This window comes from Ostrinia furnacalis, unplaced genomic scaffold, assembly GCF_004193835.3.
Source record: "Ostrinia furnacalis isolate ACB-3 unplaced genomic scaffold, ASM419383v2 OfSCF1319, whole genome shotgun sequence".
Classification (NCBI taxonomy): Eukaryota; Metazoa; Arthropoda; class Insecta; order Lepidoptera; family Crambidae; genus Ostrinia; species Ostrinia furnacalis.
The window spans coordinates 542,038-564,899 of NW_021131558.1; the positions used below are offsets into that span (position 1 = coordinate 542,038).

At 35.2% G+C, this 22,862-nt stretch overlaps 1 protein-coding gene across 1 annotated transcript in view; it reads left to right on the forward strand.

The window, feature by feature from the left end:
* Window positions 1-22,862, forward strand: part of mub (poly(rC)-binding protein mub) — a 171,035-nt gene that overhangs the window by 119,349 nt on the left and 28,824 nt on the right. The window contains exon 4 of the mRNA XM_028303914.1: window positions 22,378-22,424. The gene's annotated coding sequence lies outside the window, so the exon portion shown is untranslated. The remainder of the gene's footprint in view (window positions 1-22,377; window positions 22,425-22,862) is intronic.

Below are 22,862 nucleotides of genomic sequence, written 5' to 3' on the forward strand. Positions count from 1 at the left end.
CTTTCGCTGTTTTTGCTAGTTACTTCGTAGTTTTTGAAGTTAATCAGACACGAGTTCCCTTGGGAGCGAACTCTACATGTATTTTGATGTTCCACAATTCAGGGCTGCTGTTAATTAGTTCCAAACCAATACTAGATGCGAGCAGTGTTTGCAGGCAATTGAGGTTTTCCACCAAATTCTAAACAGTGCAACGTAGACTATACTCTCACAGTTTGCAATTATTAACGGATTGTTTACACATAGGCCAGTAGAATTAAACACAAAAATTGATTAAATCGGAAATAATTCCTACAAAAGATTTTTTTGCTTTAATGGCTTCATTGGTTGCCCATTAAGACTCTCCTAAGTTTACGACTTCGACGGAGTTGTGCTTAAGTGGCGGGGGCCCCCGAAAAGGCCTTTTTTCGGTTTTCCGGTTATACCGCGTAAAGGACTTACCCTATCGAAAAGTGGTCTTCATGATGGTTAAAGGGCACTTAATCCTGCATTGAATAAGACCAAATTCATATGTTTTGGACAAACCGTTCTCGCGCTAAAGTTCGGCAAAGTAGAAAATATACGTATAATTAATGACCCTCTCCACGTCCAATGGCTTGTTACCCACATGCTTCCAAGCCTTGTAAAGGGTCGCCTTAACCAGTGTAACCCTAACAAGGCTCACGAGTTTGATTCGCTTATCCTTGTTCGTCCCAGCCGTTCCTTAACTGCGGTTGCTGCACCTCTTCCTGGCACTCTCCTAACAAAAGATTATGAGATAGACATAGATGGAACATACAAAACAAGCACACCAGTAAATGTAAGTAATAATTACACCTTTTTTGAAATATGTTGTACATCAAAATACTGGTCAAATTTGAATAAAATATTTTTGATGTTGATTGATTTTTTGGCTTCATTCACATGAAACAAAAGATGATGAGATCCACATAGATGGAACATACAATTTAAACTTTTCATTGCATCTAAATATTAATAATGTCATTGTTACGGTTAATGTGATAAATTGAAAATTATGAATAATAACCGGTCATTATGAATAATTACCGACAGTCGCGGTAAAAGTGATAAATTAATAACATTTAACAGTGATTATTTAATCATTCAAACTTAGTACTAACAAATATCATAAAAGAGAACAACATCTTGCGTACTTGCTCTTGTACAGCCAAAATTTTTGAACGTTTTNCAGGCATACGGCTAGGCAACGTAGTCATGCAGGAGGATACAAGGAAGAGGGGCAGCCACAGTAGGTAACACAGAGTCGTTCAGGTGAGTGCCAGGAAGAGGTGCAGCAACCGCAGTTAAGGAACGGCTGGGACGAAAAAGGATAGGCGCATCAAGCTCGTAAGCCTTGATAGGGTTACACTGGTTGAGGTGGCCCTTTTCAAGACTTGGAAGCCTGTGGGTAACAAACCATTGGACATGGAGAGGGTCATTAATTATACGTATATTTTCTACTTTGCCGAACTTTAGCGCGAGAACGGTTTGTCCAAAACATATGAATTTGGTCTTATTCAATGCAGGATTAAGTGCCCTTCAACCGTCATGAAGACCACTTTTTGATAGGGTAAGTCCTTTACGCGGTATAACCGGAAAACCGAAAAAATGCCCCACCACTTAAGCACAACTCCGTCGAAGTCGAAAACTTAGGAGAGTCTTAATGGGCAACCAATGAAGCCATTAAAACAATAAAATCTTTTGTAGGAATTATTTCCGATTTAAAAGCTAATTCTACTGGACTAACAACTTTGGTAGAGCTTATGAGTTATTGTACAAGAGTTTTACTCTAGACATTTAAGTATTTCTTTGTACCCATAGTTAAAAAAAATGTACAACATCAGGTAAGAGGCTAAGCTAAGTTTAATGAAGAAGCATAAGTACAGTTACCATGTACTTACCGAATGACCTATGGCAGCCGAAGGGATTTTGTTATAATTATTTCAAATATTCGATCTACTGCACCAAGTCTGATTTTTCTTAATATTGTACCGAACATTGCCATTATTTTATGCGTTTATTATACTTACTAGGATATGTAGTATGCTTGAAGACTTAACTAATATTTAAGTGTTCATTATAAAGCCCATTATCAAAATCTATTTACGGATCAGTTAAACCTGACTTTACCCTAATCGCAAAATCAGTTTAATCGCATTTCGTACAAATGCTCAAGCGATCCGTGGTTAATTCGTCCAAGCGCCAATGCTAGCGTATTTCAAATGATGAATTGGAAATCAAAGGTACACTAGCTTCGGCTGATTCAACATAAAACAACACTATGAATGCCTATGGGTTATCACTTTTCAATTTAGGACCTCCACACATGATTGCGTTGCGTTATAGCACCTGCCGCATACGACCCAATGACATAAGCTGAAGTGACCATATTCCTATATGAACGTTGCTACACGGTTTCGCACCACAGATTTCGACGCCACAATGCGTTTATGTGTGCCGACCCTAAAGCCCGCCGGACTTCAAACACAACATGTAGATTGTAGGTGCGTAACAAAAACAAAACACTATTATCTGCCGACCTCTCTCTACCTCCAAGCCGGAAAAACTAAAAAAATGAAGCCGTCAATCGTGTATCAAAATTCCATTTTGAAAATGAAAAACCGGTCTGTCCTTAAAATCGTTTCAAACGATCGGAAAATAAAAACAGCTTTTCTTTTTTATCAACAAGGAAAACGATTTAGGCGGCGGAATAAAAGGTAGTTAATCTATTTTTCAATTTTACACAAAGGAAAATTTTGTTGAAAACTTTGAACCAAGTCTCTGTTGCTGACACACCTGTAATTGCTTAATTACGCTCTGCAAGAAAAAGGGCAATCTGGTTAGTGGTGCTGAGCGCAGTTGGATTTAACTGTACTAATAAACTGTTATCCCCTGGGCGTCTCTGCTAGATACTAAACACGATTACCTACATTGTAACTAAAGACAATGTCTCAGTAGTGGTGTATGAGAACTGCCTCTCTATCATTGGATTGACAAAATAATATGTATTAATTAGATTTTTTAAATTACAAGTTTCAGCCATTTACAGTCTTTATCAACCGTTTTGCAGCCATATATACAGTTCATTTCTTACCGAAAAAATATTTTTTTTAATTTTTTTTATCCACAACGAGGAAGCTCTTGGCCTGTATCTCACCTGTATATTAATTTTATAACCCATCCTATGACATATTCTACTAGGCCATAAGGTATAGGACGTCCATTGCTGAATAAAGGCCACAATATTAACTATACGTAATATTTATTTACATTATTTGGTAGTCCGAAAGGATACATAATACCAAAAGGATACATCTGTAGCGAATGCTAAGACGCGAAGTGGGGCCACAGAAGCCGGTAAGATTTATTATTAGTGGTTCCAGTAGGAGCACGTTCGCCATGTTATCGTTTTGTTTGGTGAGCCATTCTTCGCGTGCTGATTAATAGCGGCAATATTCGCGCATGAACCGCAAGGTTCACTCGTAAGTCGTAACCAGCTGGTTGCGAGGTATCTTGGATTGCTGGTGTTGCAGCCGAATGTAGATTTTGACCCGTGTTCACAAACATTACTATGAGGTCTTACAGTGCACATGCACGCACAGGGTAACACACGAACCAATCACAGAGCTCTATTCAACGCTGTGGCTGTGCGTTTGATTTGCTGCTTCACTTAAGCAAGCATCGTTTATGAATATGGGCGTTAAATGTTTTGGTAAATCTCTTTTGTTTCGAATTATTTTGAAAGTTTTGTACACTCTTTGTAGACAGGGTTGTTACTAAGCAGTCTTACTCAAAGTGTTTATTAAAATAAACTTCTGTACCTAAGCGAGTCCTAAGTTCCTAACTGTCCTAATTTATACAACGCAGGTTTAGTTTATCTAAAACCTTAGTTTATGTGACTAAATTTTTTTATGCTTAAGAGTTTAGTGTTAACGCTTCATATACTGAATAGAATATGAAGCTTTTATCGTATATAAATTATAAGAAAGATGATACGATTTTGATCGTGCTAAACTTTTGAAAGAAGAACGGTCACGCCCCATACAAAAAAAACCCAGACCCGACAAAAACGAGACATACCTCAGTTTTTTTGTCATGTCTTAATTAGTTAAATTATATATTTTTTATATTCGAAATCTATGTATAACACCAAAATATTACCCTTTGTTTTTGTTCAGGCGTCATACAAAAACTAATACAAAATGCCTATTTATCACCAAAATTGGTAAATGTATGTACCTAAATAGCTGCTATGGAATGTATCTAGGTGACCTGGAGATACAGCCGGATTATACAGGGTGGTTATACATATGGAACGATAAGTGATCTCACTCGATTATTTCTAAACTATACAAGATATCGAAAAACTAGTTACTGATTCTGAAAGTGCTTCATGAGCTCTTTCAAACGGCACCAATAATAGGTTACAGATTATGGAAGCTGGTAACATTGAATATTTGGATTTTGTAACTTCTCGTTTCCACCCTGTATAATCCGGCTGTATCTCCAAGTCACCTAGATACATTCCATAGCAGCTATTTAGGTACATGAGTATTTCTCAAAAAAAATGTACGTAACGAAACGGTAGTAACGAAATAGTAAGGCCATAAGGCTTGTTATACATTGGCGAAATATTGTGAATGCTCTTCATTTATTCAATTCGAAATATTTGTAAGTATGCACCCAAATAAGGGGTAATATTAAGGGGTTAGAAATAAAATAAGGGAGTAATCATTCATACTATTTTAATAAAATTATTTTTGTTCCATCATGTTTATCCATTTTGAGTCGTTCTCTGTAAGCTTTTTGCCTTTCGGCATTGGTTTTTGGCGGCATTCCTAAAAAAACAAAAGAAGTAATCACATAAAAACGTAATCTAAATGATTTGATAATTTTTTGCTGGTGGCACTTCTGTAAAGCAGATAGTATCCAATCCTTTTGTTATTAACGCTCTATATTTTTTGAAATAAATTAAGTAGTGAATATTACTATGCTTAGTCAGGTAATAACAGTATACACTCAGCATTATGTTGTACTTTTTCGTAACGTAACGAAATTCGTAAAAAACGTAACGAAATATTAGACAAAATGAGATCAGAAACAAGTATTTTTTTGATAAAATTTGTTACAGCAAATATAAAAGCTTACTAAATGTTCGTACCACACGTATTACAAAAAATGGTTAAATGAAGACTTACCGTTCTATATAAAATCGCTGATTTTACTGCCTGTTACGAAAAAGTAATCCCACAAAACACACACGTTTTCACTAATTTTCGCGATAGATGTTATGGCGGAGACGTCAGGCCAACAGCCATTCAGAGTGCAGCTATTGTTGTCCGTGTAAAATAAATACGGAATTGTTCAGAAACCATGGGAAAGTAGAAATAAATCGTAACTAAAGAGTAAATAACGAAATAGTAAATGAGAGCGACTCATTTTGTTTTTTTGCTTTAAATTGCCAATTCATTATGACACCCCATAGAAAATCAATTTGATACAGAAACTGCGATTACTGTAGAACGATAATACAAAGAAATTTACAATAATTTAGTTACGTATCGCATTTTATGAAACAAAAATACATGAAAAAGCTAGGGTGGCAAACAGGTTTTTGTATGAAAGGTAAAAAAGGACTATTTTTAAAATATCTAAATATTTGGTAATAAGTAGGATTATAGCTATAATTCTTCGTTATCTTAAAGATTAATATTCATCCTTCAAAATTGTGTGTGTGTGTTTTTTGTGTGATGATTTATAAATATAAAACTTTTGAACTGTTTCAAAGCACACTTTTTTTTTTCAAAATGTACATTTTTTTTGAGAAATACTCACATACATTTACCAATTTTGGTGATAAATAGGCATTTTGTATTAGTTTTTGTATGACGCCTGAACAAAAACAAAGGGTAATAATTTGGTGTTATACATAGATTTCGAATATAAAAAATATATAATTTAACTAATTAAGACATGACAAAAAAACTGAGGTATGTCTCGTTTCTGTCGGGTCTGGGTCACAGATGACCGTTCTTCTTTGATTAAACGCCCGTTTTTAAATCCACACCCATGATATTTCGTTTTTTTTTCAAGTCGTTAATATGAGAAATAGCATAAAGGTTTTTAAATAGGTGTATCCGAAATATTGTTCCCAGCTCACTGGTATCGCAGCCTGACGTATAACTCACCACTGCCCGTACTGTTCATATTTATTGCCACCCGAAATGAATATTTAAGGGTAGAAATTCATACGTCGTGTTTTACAAGCCCGTTTGTATGCGGTTTATTTATTATTTATAGCACGCTAGAACAACGCGAACCGCAGGCAGATTTAACACCTAAGTGAATTGTATGTCAGTCAAATTCAAGGTAATCCATCTAAAACACATGTAATAATTTTCTAGAAGGTGTAGGTAATTCTGTTGACTGTCTGAAAATATAAATATTGACCTTTCCAGTCAAGAGTCTAATTTTGAACTAAAAGAACTCAAAATATTGTTTCATTATTATTCAGTACCTAAATAATAATATCTCCATAGTATTATGTAAGTAGTTTTTATTATTTTGAATTCAAATTCAAATTTATTTAAATAAGGAGTTATATTTTACGATAGCTTGCCTACTTACTTTTTAAAATCTGGGATACTTGCTTACTGTATATCCACGAACTGTTCCGAATCCATAAAATAGAAAAATAATGATTACAAAAGGTTTTTACTGCCCTTAAAATCAAAAAGCAACATCGAAAGTTTTAAACTGTCAAAAACACTTCGTGAATCGTAAATACGATGTCAACCCTTGTCCTACGGGGTAACCATGGCAACGGCTAAGTGATACTGGCAAATTAATTCCTAAGGTAAGTCAATTTCCGAGATGACGTCATTATGAAAACCTCCATAATTTCCCGAGTGAATATTATCTTTCTCCATAGAAGGGAGTAATGGCAGATATAATAATTTTTGTANGCGATATTGTTACATAATACATTTTTGTTTACCTTTTTTCGTCATTATTTTTTTCGTTGGTGTAATATTTCCTCTAGTTGTTTTCCTGTAAAAAAATTATTAATTTTTCAGTCCTTTCCGAACATTTTTATAGAATAAATTCGGTCCATTTGCGGTTTGAATAAATTCACGTTTGCACAAACGATTTAAAAAAATCATACGCAGAAAGAACCGCACCTGAAAAAAAATCACAACTTTAGTTGTTTTAAGGCTTTTAAGCCAAGGCTTTTAAGCCTTTATTGTTTTTGTTTTAAGACTTAAAGTGTTACAATTTATTTTCCCAGTTATTTTCGACCAAGACCTTTTAATTCCTAGTAACGAATGCAGCTAAAATACCAAAGTGATTTATTAATCCTAACTCATCTCGCGCTTTGATGACGAGTTTAATGCTCGCTAATTAAAACTGGTCCGCGAGACCCAAACAATCTACGGCGAATTATGTGCCACTAAACAATATTACACCTTTGTTGTAAAATTGCCAACGCGTCGTATGTAAATACTTTAAATAAATATTAACATAAAAATATTCGCTCTTCATGATACCGGCATTAATTAATTAAACTCTCAAGTTTAAACTCTATTAAGTATATCTTCTTTACGTAATACTTAGATACAATATAACGTATTCTTTGGGGCATTGATTTGAATCCATGTGCCAAATTCCAAATATATACATCAACAAAATTTCCGAGAAGACCACAGTGAGATGGAGACAGTCACGGGTGAGTGAATCAAAAACAAAGAAAACGACAGGAACTTTGGGTCAGCACTTTTCCTTAGAAAAATACTACTAAATACCATTGACAGGTATTCGATGCGATCATTTACTCATAAAGCTGAACCTTAATTCTAACAGTTAGAAACTATTTTAGAACGACACTTGCAAGTGGTAAAGGCTGGATTACCGAGTTTGCAGATAGGTTACCATTGAAAGCGATCGCTATTGAGTGCGTATTTATTTAGCGGTCCCGTGGGATGAGCAGGTTGCGGCCATCGATAGCTTATTTGCCAATTTGCATCATTAATGCGCCCACCCATAATTGATTTAATATGTAAATAAAGAGATAAAATTTTGTTAGCTTTTAACAGTGTCGTGTAATGTGGTCAATGAATTTTAGTGATACCTATTATTAAGATTATAAACTCTCACTTTTTGCCAGTTCAAAGTGCAAATTAATTTAATAAATTAAAGAATAAAATCTATGATAGGAGAGTCCTATGTTTTTGTCGAATATTTAAAAATAAACCCTCACTATACCAAAATTATTACATACTGTATTACAGTACTTATCTATTTACATATTATACAAAAGAGTATTCCTAATTTCCTACTAACCAACTCACTTTTATGCCAGACGTTTGTAACGGCGAGAAGCCAACACTCAATATGCCAGCCGTGGGCGAGATGAATGGTGTCTACAGAGCCGTTTACTCTGTAAGGAGTACAAATTGAAATTCAACAATTTATAAAACATGGATGGAACATGAATTTTCACGAATCCAAGTGCTTAGAGAGCGTAATAACGGTATCATCAAAGACATTTTACGGCACCCGAGCGCCGAGTCACAAAATTATTACGCGTTTTCGTTATTCGTAAAAACTTGAATTTATGGTTTTAAATCAACACTCGAATAAATGTTTTATAAAGCAAAATATTGTTTGTTGATTTCTACAAAGAGATAAGTACGGTTTTGATAAAAAAGGACTATAATTTTGTACTTTATAAGAAGCAATATAAATTAATTACAGTTGAGATAATAAAGTCGTAATGTTATATTTTTCAAATGTAGAGTGACCTACTTGATAAGCTCTTACAATGTCATCCTATCTATGTTACCGTGAAGCATCTATTAAAATTTAATACTACAGTTTTATTACCAGTACGAAATAGTGTTAAAACTTTTCAGTTGCTTTCTGAAAAATATTACGTTACGTAATTTGACCTAGCAATACGAACCTCGCGCGACGATAAAACTAAAGTTTCCACAAGCAATGGAAGCAAGCCAGAAAGGTAAGATTCCCTATTTGTTCCCAAACTTGAGAATATATTAGCATTTATGTGCTATGGAGCGGATTAAATGACATCCCATATTGTAATGTTATTCGAGAGCAAAGTTCGAGAATATTGGAAACTTGTCAATAACTTAAACAATATTACTTGCTCCGTTTGAGAAAGATATACTGTTTTGTTTTGATGACATAAAGCTTACGTGTATACGATTGTGAAATTGTATGTTTATGTTTTGTTGAATAAAAAAATCTAATAAGGCCCGACAACCACTAATTAGTAAACTCAGTAGACCAAATTGAAAATTTTAAGTCGGCGTCTGCGAAAGATTAAATAAGAAGCCCAAAGCTCAGCATTAATTAATTAATTAAGTATTTTCAATAATTAATAACATCGTCTGAGTAGTTTGGAATTTCTTCAATTCTACAAAACTACGCTCCTGTGATATCATAAAGTGATACGTAGTTTTGGTCAACACAAAGGTTTTAACTCATACCTACGTATCTAGTAGGTACCTACGTTTAGTTTTTTTTTTTTTTAAATAACGTAGCTTCGTATTATCGAGAGCGGAGCTTGAAGCGGAGCTGATAGCAGGTCGTGAAACTGGATTTCCACACATTTTTCGTTCACACATAGGTACGAGTAAGAACGTTTCGTATTTATACGCACCTGAATTGAAAGCTAAAGAAATAAATAACTGAAAATTGAGAACAATGATTACAAACGTGCGTATCATCTGTCATTTTCCCGCCCTGAAATGAAACGGAAATGCGGGAAAAACTGTTTTGACGCGTTTAAGCTCCGCGCCAGCTCCGCCTGTAGGTACATGAACGGGGTCTTACATAAACACAAAACTACACTGGACTTTTCGGAAAAGCGGATTCGTTTGTATATGATGCAAAGAGAGGCGGGAAAAAATTGGAGCCCGATGAAAATTTTATTCGCACGGACATTTGGCTTTACGCTGGAAAGGATTGCATTCCATTTTGACATTATTGTTAGTTAATAAATAAAAACATGCAGGCGAGCTACAGTCAGCAGAGACAGCCTTTCATGTACATTCGGCTTAACAAACATATCGCTAATTGTCAGCTCAGAAAAATGATATTCCATTTTATGCAGTTACAAAAATGATACGTCCTGATCCTTTTTGAGATAGGTACTTTTATTTTTATATTTCGGCTTTCATTCAGAAGTATCTTTGCTTTAAACCAATTTTTTATAATGTCTCATTAGAGTGTTTTCTTTTGCACTAAAATAGCTGAACTTAACAGCCCTTAATAATAAAAGTTACACCCTAGTTGAACTCTGACTTAAGTTGTCATTAAGTATTGAAATGTCATATATTAGTCCAGGGTTCATTCTAGGTGTAACTTTTTATTAATAATAGGGAATAAATATATTATGTAAAAATGCTTACGAATGTTTTGCATTGGAACAGTATCCGTTCTAAGTTAAGTTAACGATAACGATAGTTTGCCGAAATAATAAAACGCGAGCCATTTGCTTCCCACAATTACTAGATGCAGTTTATTGAATGTGCTAGGCTAGATGCCAACATACTCGTATTAGGATTTTTGTTGGTTCTAAAATGCGTTGCGAAAACCTTCTTCCAACTGACAAACTTCACTGGTAAACCTATTTCATATTAATTTTTTTTTTTTTTTATCTACAACGAGGAAGCTCTTGGCCTGTATCTCACCTGATTTGGTAACTCAATACAAAAACGACGGAGCGAAGGCCTTTCGAAATTACAACTATCACGTTTTGCCATTTGTCTAGGGGGGCTGGTCTACTGGTTCTCTTAAAAGTTATTATAATGCCCTGCGGTCACAAGTTTGAGTCCCATTGGGAGCAAATGTCAGTGTGAGCAAGAATCTAAACCAAGAGTCATAAGACTGCTTTGATTGTTTGGTGTAATTTGTGTTAAAATTGAAATAACTTACCTAGGTACTTTTGTTTGCTTAAAAATATACCTACTTGACTGTTTATAAATGGAAAAATTACATAATAAAAATAACGGATCTGGATACATTTTTTCCAAATATTTGTATTCGATTTGGTTTGCCATCTGTCCTTTCACACACTTTCGTCACATCCCCTTTCTTATTCCTTATTCCAATGAAATATTTTCGAGATTGTTTCTTTTTCTGTTCGAGTACACATTAAAAGGTTTTCATTTTGAAATGTAATCTCATTCAGTACAAATTAAATAGGTCAGCGTGTAATTGTATGTAAAGAGTAGGTATGAACAGTACAGATGCTCTGAAAAGTAAACATAACAACTAAAAACGTATCTATTTATACCTGCAAATATTTACTCACTTTTGTACTCACTTAAAAGTCTAAACATCCCAAAGTTATTTACATGATCAATCGCGTCGATCAATCTGTCCGGCCAATCCGGACGCACTTACTTACACCAAACTTTCCAATGGCAATGCCTTTTATTCCCCGGACATCTGTCTGTTCCCGGACCCTTTTCTACCCTCGTCGTGTCCTCGACACTATTACCTGTCAATGTCTTCATAGTTTCTTGTCAATTCTTTTTGAATATTTATTGGCCCATTCTGCGATTGAATCTTTACAGTTCAAGAGTTTTTGACTATTTTTGGAAGTCTATTTCTGGAGCATCTATAAATAATATTATGAGTGTAGATTTACTTTATAAAAGTTCTTATTCTTTACTTCATATAAAAAGCGTAAAACCACTTTCCTCATGAAGAAAAAAGGAAACGTACATACTCACTACTTTATACGATATTAGTCCTTATCTACTACGCTAACCAAGCAGGACCAAAATGTCTTAATAGTCCAATTCAAATTTAATTTTGTGTTTATCTCTGTTAATATTGATGTATCACATACTCCATATACACACACGTCATGAAATGAGGTCACAAGGTAGGTATGTAAGTAGTATAAATCTTTTCAAATAAAAAGCCAAGATTGGAGAGCATGAAAACAGCGCCGGAGTCATTGACTGGGAGGCCTGGTGGCGCTGACACAAAGCATTCGTTTAGCGGCCCTTGAAAGGGTCACATTCGAGTATGACCGCGCAGGGCAAGGCCAAATTACGATTTAGTTGCTTTCAACAAGTCGCATGTGAAAGAACCTTATTAGTCTCAAGAGAGTATCATGAGAACGAGAAAATTCGCGGAATATAAAATTCTTTTCGAATCTTTTTTCCTTATAAAATATAATGTGCCATGAAGTTGTCCAGAATCATTAACTGCTTTTATTTGAGCATATCTTTTCACTGAAAAAGAGATTACAAATCAAAACAGGTTGAGTTATTAGAAATAATAAGGAAATAAGTAACTAAATTACCAAAAGAACTGAGGTAGTTAATAAAGCTTACCTAGGTATTATAATCTCCGGAATGATCATTCTTATGCCGTAAAAACTTCGAGCGAATTTATTCACAGTCTAGTTGCCCTTCTCAAATTGACTCACTCATTATCCAGCGGAGCTGTTCATATGACATCGTTATCTTGCGTCGGGTTTAACCTGAAGCCTGAGGAAGTTTCTTATTTTCAGACCTTCAAAAATTCTTTTAATTTAATTCCTATAAAAATGAATATTAGGCCGCTAGATCTTGTTGACAATGACTAGGCAATGTTTGGCATAATACATACGCAAAAGTTATTTCTGTGGGACACTTGATGAAGTGTCCTACAGAAATATCAAAACAAAATATGTATTGTGTATCTCATCAGTATTTCATCTCAGATTTCAGTGACAATATTAGATATCAAAGTCCATCCGAAATGCTGTAAATCAACCCCAATAAAACCGCTAATCCATGCCGCAAAACCCTAACTCGCGTATAATTTTATTACTGACGGGATTGCTAAGGTACATGGTAGTAATAATAATTATGATACTAACTCGCGTAACTCTTATACAGCTTATTTCCAACTATACCCAGTAACATCATTAATGTAGTAGTTACACAAATAAGTACACAATTAGAGGCATGTTATGTACACTGCCTATTTGTGTGGTAGGGGCACACCGACCATTCGCCCCGGGCACTCGGTCCAAATTACATGGCCCAGATGCTAGCTCTTTGTCCCAATTTCTATTTTCACGTTATAAATAAATTCAGATTACGTGCTCACTTGAAATTACAGGTGGACCTATCAAATTGAGAATACAACCCCTTTTTCACTCCAAGCATTTTAAATTAAATTCTCACCTGGCCAACAGTTTTGTAGGTCAGATTGCGTCGTGTAAAACATACAATTTAACGATCCTAGTTAACATCTACTAACTAGACGTTTTAATTAAATTTCCGTCTACACTGTAACAATTTAACACCCTCCTTGTTATAAAAAGTAATGTTAATAAGATCCGACCTCCGGTTTTATGGGTTTTACGCAGGTTGTAAATCAAGCCGCTTTTCATTTTGGCAGAGGTGTCTGTTCATTTCTTTTCCTTTCCCGGAGGAATTAAGCTTCCCTATGGGCAATTGTCGGACTCATTTGAACTTTAAAATTTAAAGCACTTTCACTTACGTGGAAAGATGTGAGGCTTCCAAAGCTACTTTCTCTCATGTAACGTGAATGTAGTAATGAATTTTTATGTAACGTGCAGCTTTGAATCAATTCTCTATTCTTGAAATGCGGTAAAATTGTTTTACTTAGTGCTATAACAATAATAATGGCGAACCTACATAAATTCAGACATCTAGGCAGCTTGATGCCGCAAGCATTTAGGCAGTAATTAATTTGCAATATTAACGGAATAGTCATATTTTATTACTGAGGGCAATCCTTAGTGGGAACACTCGACGATTGTTTGTAAAGGGAATTAAATAAATAGTTACTGCTTTGTTCCTAAATTTCAGACTCTTGAAATTCAAATCTAAAACTTAAAAGCACTAAGTTACATACATTATGAAATAACGCTGCATAATGAGACACATGATGTAGTGATATGATAGGTACTTACTAATTATTATGTGGCAGTCAAAGTACAAAATTATTTGTGGCGGTTATTGAATTCCCTTGTCTTGCTCAGTTCTAAGACATGTAAATAATTCATCCAAAATTTCGAATCTTACCCCACAGTACGTTTACTCCTTGACGCAAATTCCTGGCACTTCTTCATCAAACTAAAATTAAACTCAGCCACTTTCGGGAAGTTCCCTCACGCCGCGTTCTCGATAAACGTCAAAAGGCTATATTGCAAATTGTCTTCCCGCCGTGCGTGTATTACCGGCATTGCTGTAGAGACTGTAGACTGTTCAAAGACGAGCGAACCGAGCGAAAATACTTGCGGTCCCGAGTTTAACGTGAAATAACAAACATCTTCAAGCAATTGAGGACTTTGGTTTCGCTGTGAACAATGTGTACTTTGGTACCTACTAAATCTGTTCAACGTTATTCATTACTTGAAAGCGATTCTCCGCGCTCAGTCAAGTATTCAGTTTTTGTTCAAGTTTGGGTAGTTACTCTTAGAACTTTAAATTTCGTAAGTAGTTTCTATGTAAACGAAATGTTTTATACTAGTGATCGAGAGCTATTGTAATGAGAATTACTTAAATAGCGTATTTCTTTGAGGAAATAATAAAAGCAAAATATTGACTTAAATTCACAAGCCGCAATCTCAGTAGAGAATCAACACAAAGACAAAATATTGGTAGTACCTAAAATCTTGTCATGGAGTTATGTAGGTAGTACTTATTTACACAAGATTAGTTCCACATCATGATTTTTATTTGAGCCACAAACAGTACAGAATCTCTAAACAGAATAAAGGGCTTTTCCCGTTATAGGATAACACGCGTCTCAAATCATACGTAATCCAGTGAGCACTTAGCAAATCTGCTTAAGAACTCGGCTAAGTTTCCTTTATCTCCACCAGCGAATTATTTAATCTATGTTTGTACAGTGCTCTACCCCAATAATCTCACCTAGGAAACTAGTTATGTAGAAGATCCTTACCAGAATTCGTAATGTAAGAAGATCGTAACTTGTACCTAATAGACAGTTTATCTTACCTAGTTCTAGAATAATTAGCAGACAATTATTAATTGAATCTAAACTAAACTTTAGGGCAAAGTAGGGTGACCAAATTGATATTTTACTAATTACACGATCCCTCAAGAAGCCCTGGCAACTTCTGTGTAGAATAGGTATGAGTTATTTATTTATCAGTTCTTTTCCTGGTCCATAAGTTGAGTGAGCATTCTCTAAGGGAATACAGTCGCAGAATGAAAAGGTTCGTCACCTTAGTGTCGGTTTTCGCTTGCACTAGGTACTGTAAGAGTCAAACCTGCCAACATAACAGTGCAAGAAACAGTGCTGCTAACATTTAAATAAATATGACGTTTGCTAACAAAAATAAGGTTTTGCTTGTTTATTTTTCTTTCCCATCAGTGCAATGCAATGACGACATTGACCAATTTGACAATAGTTTTTTTTATTTAATAGAAATAATAATGGCAGGTTGAACCAACAAGAAGGTTTTAGTTTATCAATCATAATCATCTTCTTGACAAGATAAATCGTCAAACAACTTTGATCTGAATAATTTTGAACTTTACTGACGAACAGTTAAATATTATTTTCTCTAACTCGAGATTATTCTGTAACATAGTTTCAAAAGGTAAAATTTGTGCTCGCGATTCGTTGAAGGAATCAATTTGAAAACTGACGAACCTTTTCATTCCGTGACTGTACTTCTAACAAGACTTGAATTCATGATGCAGCATAGAGTGATAGCAGGAAACGCCACCTTGTTTCTCCTTGGGAGACGACGAGCCAGCCTAACGGGCGACTTAGCCGTATGAGATGTGTATAATCTGATTACTACACTCCACGATATTAGGGCCCGGCACGGGGGAAATATGTCTAAACACCGTCCACAATCTGCTAGCGTAGTCAACATTGCTATTTGCTGTATTCGAGGGGGCGTTTATTGTAATTGTTTGAGAGACAATCAAAACACAAAATCAAATGCGTTTTATTTGCGAGCGGTACGATGAATGTATGAAGAATAGATAAAAATATTAGTAAATTCCAATTATTCAGCTTTTACAAGCGCACTAGTGAACAACAAAACCATTTTGCTAAAACTCGGTCAGAGTTCATGGATTTATTTGTTATTTACTATCTAGAATTTGCTATAAGTAGAATCTGAATAACTTTCGTTACCAAATGCGATTAAACATGAACAAAACACCTATTTGGGTAAAAGAATTCCGCCATTGTGATAGAAAGTGTGATTCTTAAAATCTAGTATATGAAAACTTTCTAAAGGTTGTAACTAAACACGGACACTTTTAATAAATTGGAAACTCTTATCCTAAAAGTTTTCAGAGGACGAGTCCCTTGGGAGCCGTTACGTAGATGCCGTGAAACGGGCACTATACTCAATCGCGTGAAATGTCCCAAATCATTATCTACATAAATATTTTAGCGGAAAGTAGTCACATAACGGTCGCGTGAAAAACTGCATTCAGATTGAAAAGACGGACGCGTTGGTACGAAGCTGAGAACTTTCACAAACGAACACAAGCTTGGCTTTACGTAACCCGAAAGCACTGAATTCCTTTTACCTACTCGAAAATATGACGAAGCTTATGACCCATCATAGGTTTTACCACGAAACGAAAATGCATATTAGGTACTATCATAAAACTAATGTTAATAATATGCATTTTGCTAAAATTCTATTGCCATTAAAATATCATACAAAAGTGCATCCTTTAGAAACACTGCAGAAGATAATAATATCCCAAGACAAAAAGAGTGTATCCACAGAGAATATACCACTGTATTCCCTTAATGGATTGAAACATAAAGATGATTGAATTACAAAGGCAAACAAAGCTACTTTTAATCCCAGGATTATACACCGTTCCCAGGGGATGTGCAATATTTCTTATGTGAAACCTACTCGAATAACATACGCAAATCTGCGATCAATACCTATATGCTGTTGTGATGCGTAGAAAGAGTTAGTGTAGTTAGTGCTAATCGGTAAAAGCTTCAGCACGGCGCGATTATAGGCAAATGACAGGCCGACCTACAGTTCACACGACCTGTCATAGGCCTTTGAACGCGCCGGCGAAGGCGATCTTGCACGCGTTGGTGTGGTTGAAGCTTAAGTGTAAAGGACCCTACACACCAAGCCCGGCAGCTTGCTTTTGGCGGCTTTATTTCAAAAGAAGCATGTCGACGACTTGTATGTACTTTCTATGACTTTTGACAACTCAAAAATCGACGACCCATATCGGCGGGTATACGGGTTCAGTGAGTAGACTGCATTAGTGGCAAACGTTAGCTATGTAGATCTATCCATCGCCAGAGAAGGAGCTCTAGTCTTTCACAAAGAGTCGGAATTCGGTTGACTGACAGTGCAGACACGTGAAAGTCACACGGGCCAATTAAAACTTGTGAACCTTGTGGCGAGGCGATGCACATTATGAAGCGTACTTATTTATTGTTTAGTTTACCCTAGTTAGTAGACACCACGGGTCCTATTGCAAGAAAGACAAAGCTTGTTAGTGACAAGTTCAAAGTTGAAATGTCGACCACGGTTATAAAGAACGTTAATAAAATCTATTACAAGTGTTGATTAGAAGAAGAGTGAGAGATTACACTAGACTGGTATGGACTCCTACGCGAAAGACCTTTGTGAAATTAATGAGAAGCCATGACACGTTTTTAATTATTTTTTTTAATAAATCGTCTGACACTTCAAGAAGGCACATCATTACACCTTAATCATTAAAGCGTAAAGAAGTGGGTTTCTATTTAAGTATTTCCTATCAACAATATTTAAATTTTACAAACAATATTTTAAGTAGGATAAAAGGGTTTGTTAAACCCTTCGTAATATTTTGCATAATCAAATTCCTATCTCTCGGTGGAAAGGATTATCCACTAATCTAACTCGCTTCTATGAAATAATTACAAACTACTCAGCTTAATAGAGCTGAAGTTTTTAGGGCTTACCAGCATTCCCTTGGTAAATCCTAACAACAACTGTTTAGGAGTGAAAACACTGATCGCTTAATCTTCATCAAATCCGTCAAGAACTTGTTTGCGTCTCTGATAACCAATCGATTAATCGACGACAAACAATTCCGAGAAAATATAATCGATATAGGTAATACCTGTTTCTAAAGAAAAGTACGAACGACGGCACATATAACTGAACATTGACATTCACTTATAAATGTGAGTGTGATTTTGCGACAAAATATTTCAATCGAATGTAACTGACATACATTTATCAATCTTTTGCCAAAATAAAATGTAGGTACTGAATATCACAATATTATGGGATTAAAATACACTAAGTATCAATAGCTGACATTGTAAAATCTTCTCGTTCAAGACTTCTTTCGAACAACAAAAAATCACAGTGAGCTGCGCTGTGAGTCATGAAGTTGAATGCAATTGTCGCCGATGCCGATGTCACTCTAGACAAAACGGTCAGGTATTGTATCGAACGTCGAGAGGTAAACACAAATAAACTATTTCAATACTGTGGTTAGGGTTACCATCTATCCAAATTTTCCCCGGACATTTGACCCTCTCCATCCAGACTATGCTCGACCTTTAGTCCCTGTAATTTGATGGTCATTTGACATTGGAATCTATTTGTCCGGCTTAGCTCACGAATGCTTATTTTTATTGTATTTTATAACACAGTAAATTATACGATCAACGAAGCAGCATACCTGTAACTTGTATTAATTAAAAATTACAGATTTTATAGTGTAGGTACCAAAACAAAATAAATCTAAAGACGACAGAACATAAACATTGTTAGTACTCGTAGCTGACGACATAATACATAACTAGGTACCTACCTAAAATCAATCGATAAAAATCTTTCTAAAAATCGATTTTTGTAAAAAGTCCGGATTTTGTTATGACTTTAAAATTGATTTTAAAGTGTGGTCCCAGCCAGCGGCTTTGCGTGATATGCCCCGGCGGACATGCAATAAAATGATATAAGTTGGTGCTTCCCATTGTGCAAACGTAATCGAAACACTGTGCAGGAAAGCGAATTTGCCAATGGACACGAAATAAATAATGGAATGGAATCGTAGAATATTTAAAATCTGGAACAATAAGACCCTACCTACTCATTCACTCATTGATAACATTTCATAATAAAATTGTACTTATCTGAACGAGAGATATAATATATCGGAGATTTAATATCTACAATAAAGAATGAAGTCTATAATACCTCAATAATAAGGCTTTTACATAACATGTATTCCAATAAACATGTGGAGGAGGCTTTCAGTATAAATCCTACAATTTATTTCACGCGGTATCGACGTAATCTGTGTTTTATATCGCAATACGTATGTTTTATCGGCATACGAGCCTGTAAACGGAGCAAACTGATTTCAACTAGCCCTCCACGGTTCGCAACCTCCCATTCACCCACCTCTTATAGCCTGCTAATCCGACCTGTATTTGTGCTCACGTTAAATAAATAAACTAGAGGCATCAACACTCGAATGGCTTTGTAAATTATTTATTAACCACTTTGTTGGTTTATTTTTAGGTAACACTGTGAGTGGGAGAGCGGCAAACGTTTCCCTGCGTGTGTAAACCCAAGGGAGAAACACCACGCAACTTTTGCTCCCTACAGCTAATAACTTTTGAGGAACTACGGAAGGTACCTAATCAATTATGCATCTCGGCTTTGTAACAATTCTTTCTGCGATTACTTTTGGTATTTTTCTGCGGAATGCGATCCGTCAATTTATTTCCCCCATTCTGATCTCAGATAGCCATACAATAAGCTAAGACCACCCTCCAAATATTATTTACCTACGTAGGTACGCTGTTAACTTTTTTTATAATAATCATAACGTAAGTGCGCCTATTAACGACCCCCCAAAATTTGTATCCTATTACCGCCCTATTTTTCTTTCTTTCATAAAAGACATAATAACAGGTTCCAGAAATCACGTTACNTTAACAAAAGAAATTAAGAAAGCAAAGGTCGTAAAGTAACGATCCTTCAAAAGAAAGAAAAGAAAGAAAGAAAGAAAAAATGTTTATTTGGCACCAAATTACATGCACTTCTTAAATATACCTACAGAATATTTAACTTATTCTAATACAAATCAAAGTATATAAAATTTAAAAATTAATAATAATAATGGTACCAAATTGGGCTCCGCTCAGTAAAGGCAGTGACGGCGCAGAGCTCGTCACGGCGACTGGTATTCTGCGGAGTCCATTTGTAGAGGAAAAGAAGGCGCATAGCCTCAGCACACAGCAGTTAAAGCAAAAGCAGTTCAGAAATATGACAAGCAATAAAAAATACCTAGCCCATAAAGCGGCTCTACAAAATGACTCGTATAACAGCTTTTTACTTAACTCATAATCTTTATCACTTGTCTGCAAAGGGCTAAGCGTTCTTATAAAGTCAGTACCAAGAACTCCAGGAAACGTTTTTATTGGCCGAGTACCGTCATCTTGGCCCATCGTGACAGCTACGTATAACGGCACTCGTGTTTTGTTCGACCTGTCCAGTGCATTAAAATGTTGGCTGGATATGCACTAAGATCACACATGCAATTCGATTTACAAAGTAACCTTTTACTAAGCCTTTTAAAGCACAAAAAGAGCAAACATCTGGCTAGGATCCGGTCTATCTATTACTTCGCGTAACAAAGAATGCTTAGCTGGGTCTAAACTCTAAGTACTTACGACAGTAAAACATTTTAAGTCGTTCTCATCCATATAATGTAGACCCGCACTGCTTATACACCGACTAATCTACTTACTACTAATTCCTAATACCTAACATCGCCTAATTCAGATCTATATACCGGCACGGAATTTGAGATACCACTGAGCAAGACCCATATGACTGCTCACGCGAATTCCACGGGCTAAACAATGAGATATCAATACACCATAATACAAAGCGATATCGAGTACTGCCATACCATATATCATGCCTCCAATGATCTTACTAACAGATAGTAGATTACCTAAGAATCCTTCATATAACAATACTGAACGCAAACCATAAAACAGACTCTGTTAATTATTCGGCCCTAATTTTGAAGTTCCTAAAGTTTTTATATGACGGGATTATTAACTTTAATTGGTTTTAGCAACTGCTGTGAAATTAAGTCTATTGTAACTTTGCTTCCTCGAAACTGTTTACTTTCTTTGCAAGCCTATCATAATATTTTAATTAATTTTAAGTTGCGTTCAACTTTTTTCGCAACTCTTAAGCCCAATGGCTTTCTTGGCTTAAAGTTTATTTTTTATTACTTGGATTATAAATGCGTGATTTAATTTACGAGTTATTATAACAAAAGCTTTACTTTACCTACGTCTTTACTTATTAACGACTCATGACACGAGCTCTAAAAGAAATACACGTGTTTCATGTAACATTTTTAGACTAAAAAAACGCTTATAATTCAAAACGATAAATTACGAGCTTAAAAAGCTCTCTCCGTACGCGTTTTAGTTACGTCAAAAAATTTGTGGCAATTTAGTGCAAAGATGTTAAAACTCTACAGGCAATCTTGTCGCCGTTGTCACTTGTAAACTATGAACATTGGCGTCTACGGTTAGCCGAAGTTGGGCTTTGCCCTGGGGCCCCAAAGCTCGCTGGGCGCTTTGCCAATCCTAAAGCTTCATCCTGCGAATCTATTGCATAGATTTTTAATTAGGTTTTCAAATCAATAATATATACCAAATTCATGTATTTTTCCTTTATCCTTAGAAAATTATTTTTATGCTCTCAACTAGAGAGCTTTTGCTTAAATTAAAGGTTTCTTAAGAAAATCTTTCTACATGCATTCAAAAATCAAATAAACATAACAACGCATATATACGCAATATTTATATACTAATTTGTGCTATACAAAACCATTTCAATAACAGAGGAAGCTCGGCATAATTGGCCTTCTGAAACCTCTTAAAGAACCTCCCTAATTGGATCAACTTACCGAAATTACTGCCGTAATTTGGACACTCATAATAGGCGAGTAAACGTTCAAAATGTATTCATAATTATATTGCAAACATCCCTAATCTTGTGGTTCATTTTAATGAGGGAAATCTTAAATCAATGTCATGTTTTTCATTTTAATATACCTACCTACTTACCTTATACTGGTGGTACTGGTAGCTGTGGTGATGAAGTATTTTCTGACGGTCTTGGTGATGAAACACCTAATCTAATCTTCACTAAATCAATAATTTATTAAACATTTGCACACTAACAAGAAACTTATTATGTAGAAATGTTATTCTGAAAGTATGTAAGTGTATGGTATTAACCAGTAGCAACGTGGAAAACTCTTGTTTTTTTATTGAATTAGTTTTATAGGAACTTTTATTTTGTTTCAGATACTTATTTGGATAAGGTGCATCGTAGGATCTACGCCTTCTAACATGTAAGTACAATATTGAAAGGTATTTTACAATCGATGTAAATATCCATTCAAAATAATTACTCTCTCTGTCTCTATCTATCTCTCTCAATCTCTCTCTAAAGAGTACTGTTTCAAAACAAGAGATCCACTTTCGATTAAGTTTAAAACATGTAAATCTAATAATTATAGAAGACTTATGAATACTACATTAGCATAAAAATACCAATGCTTCAAAAGCTGATTACCGAATTACATCGTATCTAAGTACGTTACCTTCTTGCAAGCAAAATAAAAGACGACATTCAAATCACTGTCCTTTTAATTAACATTTTTTTTTTTCAAAAACCAAACATTGATACAATCACGTGATATCCGCCATTTTTTATGGACCCTCTTTTATTGCTTGTTACCTCCAGAGCCTCATTATAGGGCGACCCAATTTAAGTTTCCCTTGTCAAC